Raw genomic sequence first — 16,904 nt, forward strand, 5'->3', positions numbered from 1 at the left:
AGGTGTACTTCATTGCACGCTATATTGTGCCAACTGGAGAAAGATGGGAGTCTGCACTATTTCTGATTTTGGATGAAGGCACATCTGTGATACATCCATGCACTGTTCTTTTTTTTTTTTTTTTTTTTTTTTTTTGACAGCACACTGACCCATACATTTTTATGAATCTATACATCCATATTTATCTGTGAAACTGAGCAGGTTGCATTCTGATCCAAGTCCATAGGAACCGATAAAACCTAGTTGTAAATCGAAAGACTTCTGTTTTGCATCAGTGCCTCGTAATGTGTTGCTTAAAGGGGCTGTTCCATGAACAAAGTACACTTAAATCAATAAATCTTGGAATAAAAGTAATTTTCAGAATTTGAGGTGTTAAAAAAAAATAAATGAATACAAATATTGTCCCTGTGCTGAGATAATCTTATAAATGTTCCCCTGCTGTGTACTGTGTAGTGGCTGTGTCTAACCGTGCAGGGACATGGTCTGATCATACCACAGCTCCTGGGCAGGGGAGGACATAAACGAGTACACAGACAGGACAGCATGGGTTCACAGCTGATCCAGTTGTGGAACTTATTTTTATTCCAAGATCTAGTCTTTAACCCCTTAACGACCGCCGATACGCCTTTTAACGGCGGCAGTTAATGGTACTTAAACCACAGCGCCGTTAATTAACGGCGCTGTGGGAAAAGTGAATAGCGCCCCCCAGAGTCGGATTTTCTCTGGGGTCTCGGTTACCGGGGGTAGCCGAGACCCCAGAGAACATGATTCGGGTTTTTTTTTTACCGACCCCCGGGTTGCGATCGCCGGTAATTAACCGTTTACTGGCAGTCGCAATAAAAAAAAAAAAAACCAAAAAAACCGCGATTTCCCATTTAATTTCTCTGTCGTCCGATGTGATTGCACATCAGAGGACAGAGAAATGGGGTCCCCGATCGCCCCCCGATACTCACCTGTCTCTCCCGGTGCTCCTCGTGGCTCCCGATGGGCGCTGCCATCTTGTTCCAGCCAAAAAATGATGGCCGGCACCCGGAAGATCTTTTGGGGTCTCGGCTGGGGGTAGCCGAGACCCCAAAGAACATGATCAGAGTCGGTTTTTACCGACCCCTGTTTTGCGATCGCCGGTAATTAACTGTTTACCGGTGACCGCAAACCCCCCCCAAAAAACGATGTGTAATTCTCTGACCTCTGAAGTGATCGCACATCAGAGGACAGAGAAATAGGGGGATTCGGGGACCCTGTTATACTTACTGGTGTCCCTGGGTTCTCCTGCGTCCCCTCCTGCCCGCTGGCTTCTTCATCCAGTAAGAAAATGGCGTGCGCTCATGCGCAGTGCGCCCGCCATGATCTGCCGGCCGGCAGCTAGAGGAGTTGGGGCTAAATTTAGGGTTAGAGTTGGGGCTTAATTTAGGGTTGGGGCTAAATTTAGGGTTAGGGTTGGGGGGTTTCCACTGTTTAGGTACATCAGGGGGTCTCTAAACGCCACAGCCAATTTTGCGCTCAAAAAGTCAAATGGTGCTCCCTCCCTTCTGAGCTGTGCCATGGTTTACTCCCACATATGGGGCATCAGCGTACTCGGGATAAATTGGACAACAACTTTTGGGATCCAATTTCTCTCGTTACCCTTGTGAAAATAGAAAATTTTGGGGCTAAAAATTCTTTTTTGTGGAAAAAATGTTTTTTTTATTTTCATGGCTCTACATTATAAACTTCTGTGAAGCAGTTGGGGGTTCATAGTGCCCACCACACATCTACATAAGCTCTTTGGGGGATCTAGTTTCCAAAATGGGGTCACTTGTGGGTGGTTTCTACTGTTTAGGTACATCAGGAGCTCTGCAAATGCAACATGACGCCCGCAGACCATCCCATCAATGTCTGCATTTCAAGCAGCGCTCCTTCCCTTCCAAGCCCTGATAGGTGCCCAAACAGATGGGGTATCAGCGTATTCAGGACAAACTGGTCAACAGATTTTGGGGTCCAATGTCTCCTGTTACCCTTGAGAAAATAAAAAATTGCAGGCTAAAAAATAATTTTTGAGGAAAAAGAAGGATTTTTTTATTTTCACGGCTCTACTTTATACATTTCTGTGAAGCACTTGGGGGTTTAAAGTGCTCACCACACATCTAGATAAGTTCCTTAAGGGGTCTAGTTTCCAAAATGGGGTCACTTGTGGGGGGTTTCTACTGTTTAGGCACATCAGGGGCTCTCCAAACGCGACATGGTGTCTGATCTCAATTCCAGCCAATTCTACATTGAAAAAGTAAAACTTTCTCTTCCAAGCTCTTCGGTGCGCCCAAACAGTCGTTTACCCCCACATATGGGGTATCGACGTACTCAGGAGAAATTGCACAACTTTTGTGGTCTAATTTCTTCTGTTACCCTTGTGAAAATTAAATATTGGGGCAAAAAGATCATTTTTGTAGAAAAAAATGTGAGTTTTTTTTTTTTGTTTTCACGGCTCTACGTTATAAACTTCTGTGAAGCACCTGGGGGTTTAACCCCTTCACGACATGCGCCGTACTAGTACTGCGCATGCCGTGTCTCCCCCTTTGATGTGGGCTCCGGCGCTGAGCCCACATCAAAGTCGCGACATGTCAGCTGTTTTGTACAGCTGACATGTGCGCGCAATAGCGGCGGGTGAAATCGCTATTCACCCGCCGCTATTAACCTGTTAAATGCCGCTGTCAAACGCAGACAGCGGCATTTAACTACAGCATACGGCCGGGTGGCCGGAAATGACGTCATCGCCGACCCCCGTCACATGATCGGGGGTCGGCGATGCATCAGGATGGTAACCATAGAGGTCCTTGAGACCTCTATGGTTACTGATGCAGGCCTGCTGTGAGCGCCCCCTGTGGTCGGCGCTCACAGCACACCTGCATTTCAGCTACATAACAGCGATCTGATGATCGCTGTTATGTAGCAGAGCCGATCGGGCTGGGCCTGCTTCTAGCCTCCCATGGAGGCTATTGAAGCATGGCACAAGTGAAAAAAAAAAGTTTTTAAAAATGTGAAAAAAATATTACAAATATAAAAGTTTAAATCACCCCCCTTTCGCCCCATCCTAAATAAAACAATAAAAAAAATCAAACCTACACATATTTGGTATCGCCGCATTCAGAATCGCCCGATCTATCAATTAAAAAAAACCATTAACCTGATCGCTAAACAGCGTAGCGAGAAAAAAAATCCGAAACGCCAGAATTACATTTTTTTGGTCGCCGCAACATTGCGTTAAAATGCAATAACGGGCGATCAAAAGAATGTATCTGCGCCGAAATGGTATCATTAAAAACGCCAGCTCGGCACGCAAAAAATAAGCCCTCACCCGACCCCAGATCACGAAAATTGGAGACGCTACGGGTATCGGAAAATGGCACTTTTTTTTTTTTTTTTTTTAAGCAAAGTTTGGAATTTTTTTTCACCACTTGGATAAAAAATAACCTAGTCATGTTAGGTGTCTATGAACTCGTAATGACCTAGAGAATCATAATGGGAGGATCGTTTTAGCATTTAGTGAACCTAGCAAAAAAGCCAAACAAAAAACAAGTGTGGGATTGCACTTTTTTTGCAATTTCACCGCACTTGGAATTTTTTTCCCGTTTTCTAGTACACGACATGGTAAAACCAATGATGTCGTTCAAAAGTACAACTTGTCCCGCAAAAAAAGCCCTCACATGGCCATATTGACAGAAAAATAAAAAAAGTTATGGCTCTGGGAAGGAGGGGAGTGAAAAACGAAAACGCAAAAACGAGAAAGGGCCGCGACTTGAAGGGGTTAAAGTGCTCACCACACATCTGGGTAAGTTCCTTAAGGGGTCTAGTTTCCAAAATGGTGTCACTTGTGGGGGGTGTTCCACTGTTTAGGCACATCAGGGGCTCTCTAAACATGACATGGCGTCCGATCTCAATTCCAGCCAATTCTACATTGAAAAAGTAAAACGGCGCTCCTTCTCTTCCAAGCTCTGCGGTGCGCCCAAACAGTGGTTTACCCCCACATATGGGGTATCGGCGTATTCAGGAGAAATTGCACAACAAAATTTATGGTTAAATTTCTGTTTTTACACTTGTGAAAATAATAAAAAAATGGTTCTGAAGTAAAGTGTTTGCAAAAAAAAGTTAAATGTTCATTTTTTTCCTTCCACATTGTTTCAGTTCCTGTGAAGCACGTAAAGGGTTAATAAACTTCTTGAATGTGGTTTTGAGCACCTTGAGGGGTGCAGTTTTTAGAATGGTGTCACACTTGGGTATTTTCTATCATATAGACCCCTCAAAATGACTTCAAATGTGATGTGGTCCCTAAAAAAAAAATATGGTGTAAAAATGAGAAATTGCTGGTCAACTTTTAACCCTTACAACTCCCTAACAAAAAAATGTTGTTTCCAAAATTGTGCTGATGTAAAGTAGACATGTGGGAAATGTTATTTATTAACTATTTTTTGTGACATATAAGTTTGAAAATTGCAAAATGTTAAATGTTTTTGCCATATTTCCATCTGTTAAAGCGTTCCAGAGTTATAACCTCATAAATTGACAGTGGTCAGAATTGTAAAAATTGGCTCGGTAAGTAAGTACCAAATTGGCTGTCACTAAGGGGTTAAAATGACCTTTGTACATGGTAAAACATATTTAATGATCAATTGTAATAAAAATGTGACCTTCCAGGTGGGTTTTATTGTCTTGGATATATAGGCATTTCTTCAGTAAAAAAAAAAAAAAAAAAAAGCCGCACGGAGGCAATACAGATGACACGGGGGGGAGGTAGTTTCTCACAGATGACATTTACATGTATATAAGAATGTGGTCTAACAGTAAATGAGGGGCGTACTCCTGGTAGGTAAATTGCCTAATAAATAAGAAAAATCATTATACAATAGTTGTGTTGAGAGAAATCACAAGACTTATCACGTAGCAATGATCTGGTGTTTCCTCCTTCATGGGGATGAAAACATAAATTACTAAATGATTCCAAGGCCTTTCCAGTACATTTTCTGTGTTGGGAATAACTGGAAACCATCAAGTTTGATGAATAATCTGAATAGAAAATGTAGTCTAGTGTGAAGAATGAGTCATTCTATTCTTGGTAAGTAGGATTCTGTAATCATTATGAGAAAACTTGTGATTTCTGATGTAATTCTCAGTATACCATTACTTTGTCATATATTTAAGAGCAGGGCTGCTTAACCCCTTCCTGACGTCGGACGGGATAGTACGTCCGACGTCAGGTCCCCTGCTTTGATGCAGGGCTCCGCGGTGAGCCCGCATCAAAGCCGGGACATGTCAGCTGTTTTGAACAGCTGACATGTGCCCGCAATAGCGGAGGGTGAAATCGCGATTCACCCGCCGCTATTAACTAGTTAAATGCCGCTGTCAAACGCAGACAGCGGCATTTAACTACCGCATCCGGCCGGGCGGCCGGAAATGACGTCATCGCAGACCCCCGTCACATGATCGGGGGTCGGCGATGCTTCAGTATTGTAACCATAGAGGTCCTTGAGACCTCTATGGTTACTGATCGTCGGTAGCTGTGAGCGCCACCCTGTGGTCGGCACTCACAGCACACCTGATTTTCTGCTGCATAGCAGCGATCTGATGATTGCTGTTATGTAGCAGAGGCGATCGAGTTGTGCCTGCTTCTAGCCTCCCATGGAGGCTATTGAAGCATGGCAAAAGTAAAAAAAAAAAAGTTAAAATGTGAAAAAAATAAAAAAACATAAGTTTAAATCACCCCCCTTTCGCCCCAATCAAAATAAATCAATAAAAAAAAAAATCAAAGCTACACATATTTGGTATCGCCACGTTCAGAATCGCCCAATCTATCAATAATAAAAAAAGCATTAACCTGATCGCTAAACGGCGTAATGAGAAAAAAATCCGAAACGCCAGAATTACGTTTTTTTGGTCGCCGTGACATTGCATTAAAATGCAATAACGGGCGATCAAAAGAACGTATCTGCACCAAAATGGTATCATTAAAAACGCCAGCTCGGCACGCAAAAAATAAGCCCTCAACCGACCCCAGATCATGAATGTAGACGCTACGAGTGTCGGAAAATGGCGCAATTTTATTTTTTATTTTTGTTTTTAAGCAAAGTTTGGAATTTTTTTTCACCACTTAGGTAAAAAACAACCTAGTCATGTTAGGTGTCTATGAACTCGTAATGACCTGGAGAATCATAATGGCAGGTCATTTTTAGCATTTAGTGAACCTAGCAAAAAAAGCCAAGCAAAAAACAAGTGGGGATTGCACTTTTTTTGCAATTTCACCGCACTTGGAATTTTTTTCCCGTTTTCTAGTACACGACATGGTAAAACCAATGATGTCGTTCAAAAGTACAACTCGTCCCGCAAAAAATAAGCCCTCACATGGCTAAATTGACGGAAAAATAAAAAAGTTATGGCTCTGGGAAGGAGGGGAGTGAAAAACTAATACGGAAAAACGGAAAATCCCACGGTCATGAAGGGGTTAAAGGGAACCTGTCACCCCCCGCCCAGTCGTTTCAAACTAAAAGAGCCACCTTGTGCAGCAGTAATGCTGCATTCTGACAAGGTGGCTCTTTTAGTTCTGGGTGCTGTAACTTGAGAAATAATCAGTTTTATAATTTGTCTGAAATACCCGCTCCTCAGTCAAGTGGGCCAGCGTTTCCCCCTGCTTCAGACAGCACACAGCTGTCACTCACATCTTCTTGGCGCCGGGCACCGCCGCCTCCTCACCGCTGGTTTCAAAAGTAGCCGGCACCTGCGCTCTTATCCCCTGCCTGGTGCAGGCGCAGTGAGCGCTGGCCGTCTGTCCTCATATGCAGTCCAGCTGACTGCGCCTGTGCGGCCGACCTGCCTGTGATTCCCAGCCCCGCAATGTGAATAAATCATAAGTCACTGCGGGGCTGGGATTCACCGGCAGGGCGGCCGCGCAGGCGCAGTCAGCTGGACTGCATATGAGGACAGACGGCCAGCGCTCACTGCGCCTGCACCAGGCAGGGGATAAGAGCGCAGGCGCCGGCTACTTTTGAAAACAGCGGTGAGGAGGAGGCGGTGCCAAGAAGATGTGAGTGACAGCTGTGTGCTGTCTGAAGCAGGGGGGAAACGCCAGCCCACTTGACTGAGGAGCAGGTATTTCAGACAAATTATAAAACTGATTATTTCTCAAGTTACAGCACCCAGACCTAAAAGAGCCACCCTGTCAGAATGCAGCATTACTGATGCACAAGGTGGCTCTTATAGTTTGAAACGACTGGGGAGGGGGGTTTGACAGGCTCCCTTTAAAGGGAATTTAGACTACTCTATTGGGAAGAAAAAAAAATAAAAGATATACATATATTTTACTTACAGTGAAGTCCATATATATTTGGACAGAGAACATTTTTCTAATTTTGGTTATAGACATTACCACAATGAATTTTAAACAAAACAATTCAGATGCAGTTGAAGTTCAGGCTTTCAGCTTTCATTTGAGGGTATCCACATTAAAATTGGATGCGGAACTCACTGACTTGATAGTTGGCTCACAGGGGGTGGGGGGGGCTGCACACTGGTGTGTTATGCACTGTCCCAGACGGGAGGGGGAAGCAGTGAGGAGCAGCTGCTGTCACACAGAATTACAAGTGTTATAAAGATAATTGAAGTGCACTGGGCATCTCATCTTTATAGTGCGAGGGCAGGAACAGTACAAAAATGTTTTATCTCGCCAGAGTACCCCTTTAAATTTTCCTTTTCTGCCATTTTAATAGGGAGATTTTAGTTAATAAAATAACTTTGCATTAATTATTTGGGCACTGGCAGGTTTTCGCACCAAATTAATCAGAATGATACAAAATTTATCATGATTTTTTTTAAACTTAATTGTTAATTCTTTCAATAATCTTAAGCGTCTTGTCATAAATTTAGATGCTTAAAATAGTTTGACATGGTTATATTTATTTAAGATATATAACTGAACACATGTACATGTAATACTAATGTGCTGCTAAATTATTTATCAGCACCGCACATGGGAACTAAACATCACATTCTACAGATGGTAAAGTAACCTCTACATTACATCAAGCTCAATATGTTCCTTAGCCTTTAAAATGAGAATCTAAGTGGAGATTTGCCTATAATTTCCCTGAGTAGAGTGTCAATCCTCATGGGTTCTACATACGGTTTTCTCAGTTTTGCCATCCTCACGCAGAGATGTGGCCCTGCATATAGGTAACTGACATGATCAATATAATATGAGCAACACTTGGGAAACAGAAAAAAAGGGGGTGCAGGATGGCTCCAAACCTTCAGACTGTTCTGCTGTCAGTCACCTAGCTTTTTTAGACTTTGAAGCCCACCCTGCATGGCCCCCCCCAACCATCTTTTTTTTCTTTCCCTCGATTGGCAATTTTCCACAAATTAGTGAGGCTTGTAGTTTATTTTTATTTTTTTTTAATAATTTTACTATTTGAAATGGATGTATGTTTATACTGTTGGTTTGGGATTAAACACCCCTTTGAATTTCTTTTGTTTAATCAATTAGTAAAGATCTCCTCAATCCTCAAGTGTATCAAGAGTAGGAGCTGTTGTACAGTAAATTGCCCCTATGTAATGTTAACATTGCGGTAAATGTGATGCTGACAATTACTAATCCAACACCAGTTTTTATTCTCTTATCTTCATGTTTTCATGAATAGTCGAGGAAATAAAAATATGCAGTATATGTTCTGCTTTGAGCTTACTGCCTCCTCCTGTTTTAGAAACGAGTATTTATTATTCCTATGTAAACATGTTGCTATTCCCTTGTTAGCCCTTGGAAGCAGCTACAGTATTTTGTTTTTTTTTTCTTTCCATCAAGACTGCGGTACCACAAACAAGCCCCCTAGGACCATCAGGAAATAAAGCACCTGCTGCTGCTTGGTTTTCTTAAACAATAAATTGACGCCAATCTGAAATCTAGTTTTGTTCATATTGACTTATTGTAGGTTTTCCTGAACAAATCCTGCAAATTGAGATAAAAACACATGCTAGAGCTTTTTATATGATCATTAGGTTATCAATCCCTTCACCACCTTGCAGTTTTCCCTTTTTTTTTTTTTTTTTTTTTTTTTTAGGTTTTGCTTTTTTTGCGGGAGAGTTGTACTTTGGAATGACACCATTTATTTTTACCATATAGCATACTGGGGAAATGGCAAAAAAAAAAAAAGTACAATTACACTGTAGTTTTTTTGTGTTTTTATTGTTGTTATTTATTTATATAGCACCATTAATTCCATGGTGCTGTACATGAGAAGGGGTTACATACAAATTACTGATATCCCTTACAATAAGCAAACTAACAATGACAGACTGATAGAGGGGTGAGGACCCTGCCCTTGCAGGCTTAGGGTACCGTCTCACAGTGGCACTTTTGTCGCTACGACGGTACGATCCGTGACGTTCCAGCGATATCCATACGATATCGCTGTGTCTGACACGCAGCAGCGATCAGGGACCCTGCTGAGAATCGTACGTCGTAGCAGATCGTTTGGAACTTCATTTTGTCGCTGGATCTCCCGCTGTCATCGCTGGATCGGTGTGTGTGACACCGATCCAGCGATGCGTTCGCTTGTGACCAGGGTAAACATCGGGTTACTAAGCGCAGGGCCGCGCTTAGTAACCCGATGTTTACCCTGGTTACCATCGTAAATGTAAAAAAAAACCAAACCGTACATACTCACAATCCGGTGTCCGTCATGACGGTCCCTAGCCGTCTGCTTCCCGCACTGACTGACTGCCGGCCGGAAAGTAAAAGCAGAGCACAGCGGTGACGTCACCACTGTGCTCTGCTTTCACTTTACGGCCGGCACTCAGTCAGTGCGGGAAGCAGACGGCGAGGGACCTGACGGACACCGGAATGTGAGTATGTACGGTTTTTTTTTTTTTTACATTTACGATGGTAACCAGGGTAAACATCGGGTTACTAAGCGCGGCCCTGCGCTTAGTAACCCGATGTTTACCCTGGTTACCCGGGGCCTTCGGCATCGTTGGTCGCTGGAGAGCTGTCTGTGTGACAGCTCTCCAGCGACCACACGACATACCAACGATCACGGCCAGGTCGTATCGCTGGTCGTGATCGTTGGTAAATCGTTTTGTGTAACGGTACCCTTACATTCTGCAGGATTATGGGGATGGAGACAATAGGTTGAGGGTTGTTGGAGCACCGGTGTTGGTGAGGCGGTAGCTTCAGTGGTGGTGAGGAGGCAGCGGGGTCAGTGCAGGCTGTAGGCTTTCCTGAAGAGATGGGTTTTCAGGTTCCGTCTGAAGGATCCGAATGTGGTTGATAGTCGGATGTGTTGGGGCAAAGAATTTGAGGATGGGGGATATTCTGGAGAAGTCTTGAAGGCGGTTGGGTGAGGAGCGGATAAGTGTGGAGGAGAGAAGGAGGTCTTGGGAGGACCGGAGATTACGTGAGGGAAGATTAGTTCAGAGATATATGGAGGAGACAGGTTATGGATGGTTTTGTAGGTCAGTATTAGTAATTTGAACTGGATACGCTGAGGGAATGGGAGCCAGTGAAGAGATATGCAGAGATGGGAAGCGGAGGAGTAGCGAGGAGGGAGATGAATTAGTCGGGCAGCAGAGTTAAGGATGGACTGGAGAGGTGCAAGGCTGTTAGCAGGGAGGCCACAGAAAGGGATGTTGCAGTAGTCAAGGCGGGAGATGATGAGGGCATGCACAAGCATTTTAGTAGATTGACGGTAGAGGAAAGGACGGATTCTGGAGATATTTTTGAGCTGGAGGCAACAGGAGGTGGAGAGAGCTTGGATGTGCGGTTTAAAAGACAGGGCAGAGTCAAGGGTTACTCTGATGCAGTGGACTTCCGGTACGGGGGAAAGCGTGATGCCGTTAATTGCGATAGATAGGTTGATAGATGGAAGATCTATGAGATGGAGGAAAAATGATGAGTTCAGATTTGTCCACATTGACTTTGAGGAAGCAAGAGAAAAAGGAGCATATGGCTGATAGACAATCCGGGAATCTGGACAATAGGTGACATCTGGTCCAGAAAGGTAGATCTGAGTGTCATCAGCATAAAGGTGGGACTGTAATCCATGGGACTTTATGAGTTGTCCCAGGCCAAGTGTGTAGATTGAGAAGAGTAGGCATCCTAGAACAGAGCCTTGGGGGACTCCAACTGAGAGAGGGTGGGATGAGGAGGTAGTGTGGGAGTGGGAGACGCTGAATGTGCGGTTGGAAAGTTGTGAGGAGATTCAGGATAGGGCAAGGTCTTTGATGCCAAAGGAGGAGAGGATCTGTAGTAGGAGGCAGTGGTCAACTGTGTCAAAAGCAGAGGACAGGTCTAGAAGGAGGAGTACGAAGTATTGTCCGTTAGCTTTGGCTGTAAGTAGGTCGACAGTAATTTGGGTCAGGGCTGTCTCAGTTGAGTGATGGGGGCGGAAACCAGATTGTAGATTGTCAAAGAGCAAGTTGGATGAGAGGTGGGAGGAAAGTTCAGCATGGATGTGCTGCTCCAAGAGTTTGAAAGTGAATGGGAGCAGCGATATTGGGCGATAGCTGGACATAGCTGTTGGGTCGAGGGTTGGCTTTTTAAGGATAGGCGTGATTGTGGCATGTTTGAAAGCAGAAGGGACTGTGCCAGAAGTTAGTGATAGGTTTTGTAGTTATGTTCACCAAATGCTAAAACTGACCTGGCAATTTGATTCCCCAGGTCAGTAAGAGTATACAGATATGAAATATGTATAGGTTGAAAAAAAAATTCCCAAATTTGTAAGAAAAAAACCCCAAAAACTTATGTCTCCATTTTTTTTCAAGTCCTGTAGTTTCTTCACTTTTCGTCATTTGGGGCTAGGTGAGGGCTTATTTTTTTTTGCACCAAGCTGATGTTTTTATTGACACCATTTTGGGGTAGACACAATGTTTTGATCGCCCGTTTTCACAATGTTAAGTAATTCTGATTCCCCCCCCCTTTGTTACAGTGAGCGACTACGGCCAGCAATTTGAATGGCCGACCATTCGGGTTGAAACACCAAAAAGAGCCCACAGGACATGCAATATAAATAAAATAAAAGGGGCAAAAAGTGGAAAATAACTATTTGTAAAAAATGCCTTTATTGAGGTAAATGGCATATTGATACAAGTGCAAGAGTGCCCGCACAACAATAAAATAAATAAAAATCTTAGAGATAATGCCATAATAAGTCAGGGACCGCACAAAGTATATCCTGAAAATACCGTAAAATAGTATATATGTGGATAGCAATAATTATATTGGATTATAAAGTGATGATAAATAATTGAATATTTGAGTATAAGAAATGAATCAAAGATATATCCAATCATAAATAACGCTGAACCATGAATCAATAAAATTAAAAATAATATACTGGCTAATATACAATGCTATATCCAATCACATTCTCAAATGGTTGTGCACTAATGGAGATAATGATCCTAAATCCCCCAATCAGGAAAACATGGCTGAGGAGGGCTGACTATAAAAATCATGTGCAAAATAGCCACTCTTAAGTGAAAGTAGCCCAAAGCCATGAGAGAGATGCTGGGAAATAAAATAATACCTGGTAACAGGAAAAATGGCCGTCCCAGATGCAGTGCGACGCACGTTTCGGAGCTGCGTCCAAAATATATAATATTTATATATATTTTTTTCTTTTTAATAATTTCCTTTTTTTTTTTTTTTTTTTTTTTTTCCTTTCTACTTTTTTTTTTACTGCCTTCAATTTTTCCCTTAGGAGACTGGAAGCTGCTATCTTCTTAGCGCCTATGCAACACATGGCAATGCTGAAGTCCTGCTATGTGTCGCAAACTCACAATCTCCAGTGAATGCTGACCTCAATGACGGGCATGGAGGTCTTCTGCAGATCTCCAACTGTCATAACTCATCGGCGCCCCACAATCACGTGACTGGGCGCTGGTGGGTGGAACTTGCGACGCGTTTACGGCTGGCACATGTTAAATGCCGTCAGTGTTTGACTCCGGCATTAAACTGGTTTACAGCCACGGGTGGATCTCTGATGCACCCGCAGCTGTTTGAGGCACATGACAGCGGATCAGATCAACTGTACTGTGCAGGTAAAGATGCTGGCTCAGCGCCAGAGTCTGCGTCAACGGCAGGGATGAGAGTATGGACGGACGTACCTATACGGGTGTTAAAGGAAATTTATTTACATCAAGTGGTGTGGAATCTAGAGGCTAAGTATATGTTTACTCTGCTGGTACGATGTGGTATTTTAACATGCAGGCCATTGTCATACTTTAACTAGCCATTTTTCCCAGAGTGGTAACACTCCTAAAAGGGCTAATAGAAAAAGTTTATCATTGTTAAATAAAACGCAGGAGACCCACATAGTAAGGTTGTAGTAAAATTCTTATACAGTGGGTACGGAAAGTATTCAGACCCCTTTAAATTTTTAACTTTGTTTCATTGTAGCCATTTGGTAAATTCCAAAAAGTTCATTTTTTTTTCTCGTTAATGTACACTCTGCACCCCATCTTGACTGAAAAAACAAATGTAGAAATTTTTGCTTATTTATTAAAGAAAAACTGAAATATCACATGGTTGTAAGTATTCAGACCCTTTGCTCAGAAACTCATGTTTAAGTCACATGCTGTCCCATTTCCTTGTGATCCTCCTTGAGTTGGTTCTACTCCTTCATTGGAGTCCTCCTGTGTTTAATTAAACTGATAGGACTTGATTTGGAAAGGCACACGCCTGTGTAAGGGTACCGTCACACAGTACCATTTTGATCGCTACGACGGTACGATTCGTGACGTGTGTCTGACACGCAGCAGCGATCAGGGATCCTGCTGAGAATCGTACGTCGTAGCAGATCGTATGGAACTTTCTTTCGTCGCTTGATCACCCGCTGACATCGCTGGATCGTTGTGTGTGACAGCGATCCAGCGATGTGTTCGCTTGTAACCAGGGTAAACATCGGGTAACTAAGCGCAGGGCCGCGCTTAGTAACCCGATGTTTACCGTGGTTACCAGCGTAAACGTAAAAAAAACAAACAGTACATACTCACATTCCGGTGTCTGTCCTCCGGCGTCTCAGCTTCTCTGCAGTGTGAGCGCCGGCCGGAAAGCGAGCACAGCGGTGACGTCTGACGTCACCGCTGTGCTTTCCGGCTATGGCGCTTACACAGTGGAGAGAAGCAGAACGCCAGGGACAGACACCAGAATGTAAGTATGTACTGTTTGTTTTTTTTACGTTTACGCTGGTAACCAGGGTAAACATCGGGTTACTAAGCGCGGCCCTGCGCTTAGTTACCCGATGTTTACCCTGGTTACCGGGGACTTCGGTATCGCTCCAGCGCCGTGATTGCAACGTGTGACCGCAGTCTACGACGCTGGAGCGATATTCATACGATCGCTGCGACGTCACGGATCGTGCCGTCGTAGCGATTAAAATGGTACTTTGTGACGGTACCCTAAGACCTCACAGTGCATGTCAGACCAAATGAGAATCATGAAGTCAAAGGAACTGGCCAAGGAGCTCAGAGACAGAATTGTGGCAAGACACAGAACTCTCCAAGGTTACAACAGAATTTCTGCAGTACTCAAGGTTCCTAAGAGCACAGTGGCCTCCATAATCCTTAAATGGAAGAAGTTTGGGGCCACCAGAAGTCTTCCTAAACCTGGCCGTCCAGCCAAACTGAGCAATTGTGGGAGAAGAGCCTTGGTGAGAGAGGCAAAGAAGAACCCCAAGATCACTGTGGCTGAGCTCCAGAGATGCAGTAGGGAGATGGGAGAAAGTTCCACAAAGTAAACTATCACTGCAGCCCTCCACCAGTCAGGCCTTTATGGGAGAGTGGCCCGCATAGCGTTTGCTAAAAAACACATGAAGGACTCACAGACTGAGAGATAAGATTCTCTGGTCTGATGAGATGAAGATAGACCTTTTTGGTGATAATTCTAAGCGGTATGTGTGGAGAAAACCAGGCACTGCTCATCACCTGCCCAATACAATCCCAGCAGTGAAACGTGGTGGCAGCATCATGCTGTGGGGGTGTTTTTCAGCTGCAGGGACAGGATGACTGGTTGCTATTGAAGGAAACATGAATGCGGCCAAGTACAGAGATATCCTGGATGAAAACGTCTTCCAGGGTGCTCTGGACCTCAGACTTGGCCAAAGGTTCACCTTCCAACAAGACAATGACCCTAAGCACACAGCTAAAATAACAAAGGAGTGGCTTCAGAACAACTCTGTGACCATTCTTGACTGGCCCAGCTAGAGCCCTGACCTAAACCCAATTGAGCATCTCTGGAGAGACTTGAAAATGGCTGTCCACCAACAATCACCACCCAACCTGACGGAACTGGAGCGGATGTGTAAGGAAGAATGGTAGAGGATTAGGGTACCGTCACACAGTGGCATTTTTATCGCTACGACGGCACGATTCGTGACGTTCTAGCGATATCGTTACGATCTCGCAGTGTCTGACACGCTACTGCGATCAGGCACCCAGCTGAGAATCGTACGTCGTAGCACATCGTTTGAAACTTTCTTTCGTGGCTGGATCTCCCGCTGTCATCGCTGGATCGTTGTGTGTGACAGCGATCCAGCGATGCGTTCGCTGGTAACCAGGGTAAACATCGGGTTACTAAGCGCAGGGCCGCGCTTAGTAACCCGATGTTTACCGTGGTTACCAGCGTAAAAGTAAAAAAAAAAAAAACAGTACATACACACCATCTGATGTCCGTCAGGTCCCTTGCAGTCTGCTTTCCGCTCTGACTGTCTGCCGGCCGGAAAGTGAGAGCAGATCACAGCGGTGACGTCGCCGCTGCGCTCTGCTCTCACTGTACGGCCGGATCTCAGTCAGAACAGGAAGCAGACGGCAAGGGACCTGACGGACATCAGATGGTGAGTATGTACTGTTTTTTTTTTTTTACTTTTACGCTGGTAACCACGGTAAACATCGGGTTACTAAGCGCGGCCCTGCGCTTAGTAACTTGATGTTTACCCTGGTTACCTGGGCACTTTGGCATCGCTCCAGCGCCGTGACTGCAACGTGTGACCGCAGTCTACGACGCTGGAGCGATAATCATACGACGCTGCGACGTCACGAATCGTGCCGTCGTAGCGATGTAAATGGTACTGTGTGACGGTACCCTTAGTGATGAGCGAATATACTCGTTGCTCAGGTGGTCTCCGAGTATTTGTTAGTGTTTGGAGATTAAGCTTTCATCGCCTCAGTTGAATGATTTACAGATATTAACCAGCTTGATTACATGTGAGGATTCCCTAGCAACCAGGCAACCCCCACATGTACTCAGGCTGGCTAATAGCTGTAAATCATTCAACTGCGGCAATGAAAACTAAATCTCCGAACACTAACAAATACTCGAGCCTGAGTAACGAGTATACTCGCTCATCACTACAGAGGATCCTGAAATCCAGGTGTGAAAAACTTGTTGCATCATTCCCAAGAAGACTCATGGCTGTTCTAGCTCGAAAGGGTGCTTCTACTCAATACTGAGCAAAGGGTCTAAATACTTATACTGAACTAAACGGTGGCCCGATTATAACGCATAGGGTATTGTAGAATATGTATGTATGTACGTCGCGCTGTGAGTGGGGGTTAAATTCCGCGCCAATATCGCTGATTGGTCGTGCCCGGCTGGCCGCGACCAATCAGCAAAGCGTTGAAATCCAGGACCAATTCATGGCCGGACTGCGTTTCGCTGATTGGTCGCGGTTGGCCGGGCACGACTAATCAATGAAGCGGTGTTTAAATCCCACGGAAATATCGCTGATTGGTCACGGCCGGCCGCGTAGTATATAGCAGCCATGTAGTGTATAGCACAGTCACGTAGTATATAACACTAGCCACGCCGTATATAGCACAGCCACGCCGTATATAGCACAGCCGCGCCGCGTATAGCACAGCCGCGCCGCGTATAGCACAGCCGCGCCGCGTAT

General features: G+C 44.4%; 1 protein-coding gene across 2 annotated transcripts in view; it reads left to right on the forward strand.

Moving 5' to 3' along the window:
- PHIP (PHIP subunit of CUL4-Ring ligase complex) overlaps positions 1 to 16,904 on the forward strand; it is a 225,043-nt gene that overhangs the window by 60,394 nt on the left and 147,745 nt on the right. The window lies entirely within an intron of this gene.

The sequence above is a fragment of the Ranitomeya variabilis genome, chromosome 2 (genome assembly GCF_051348905.1).
Source record: "Ranitomeya variabilis isolate aRanVar5 chromosome 2, aRanVar5.hap1, whole genome shotgun sequence".
Lineage (NCBI taxonomy): Eukaryota > Metazoa > Chordata > Amphibia > Anura > Dendrobatidae > Ranitomeya > Ranitomeya variabilis.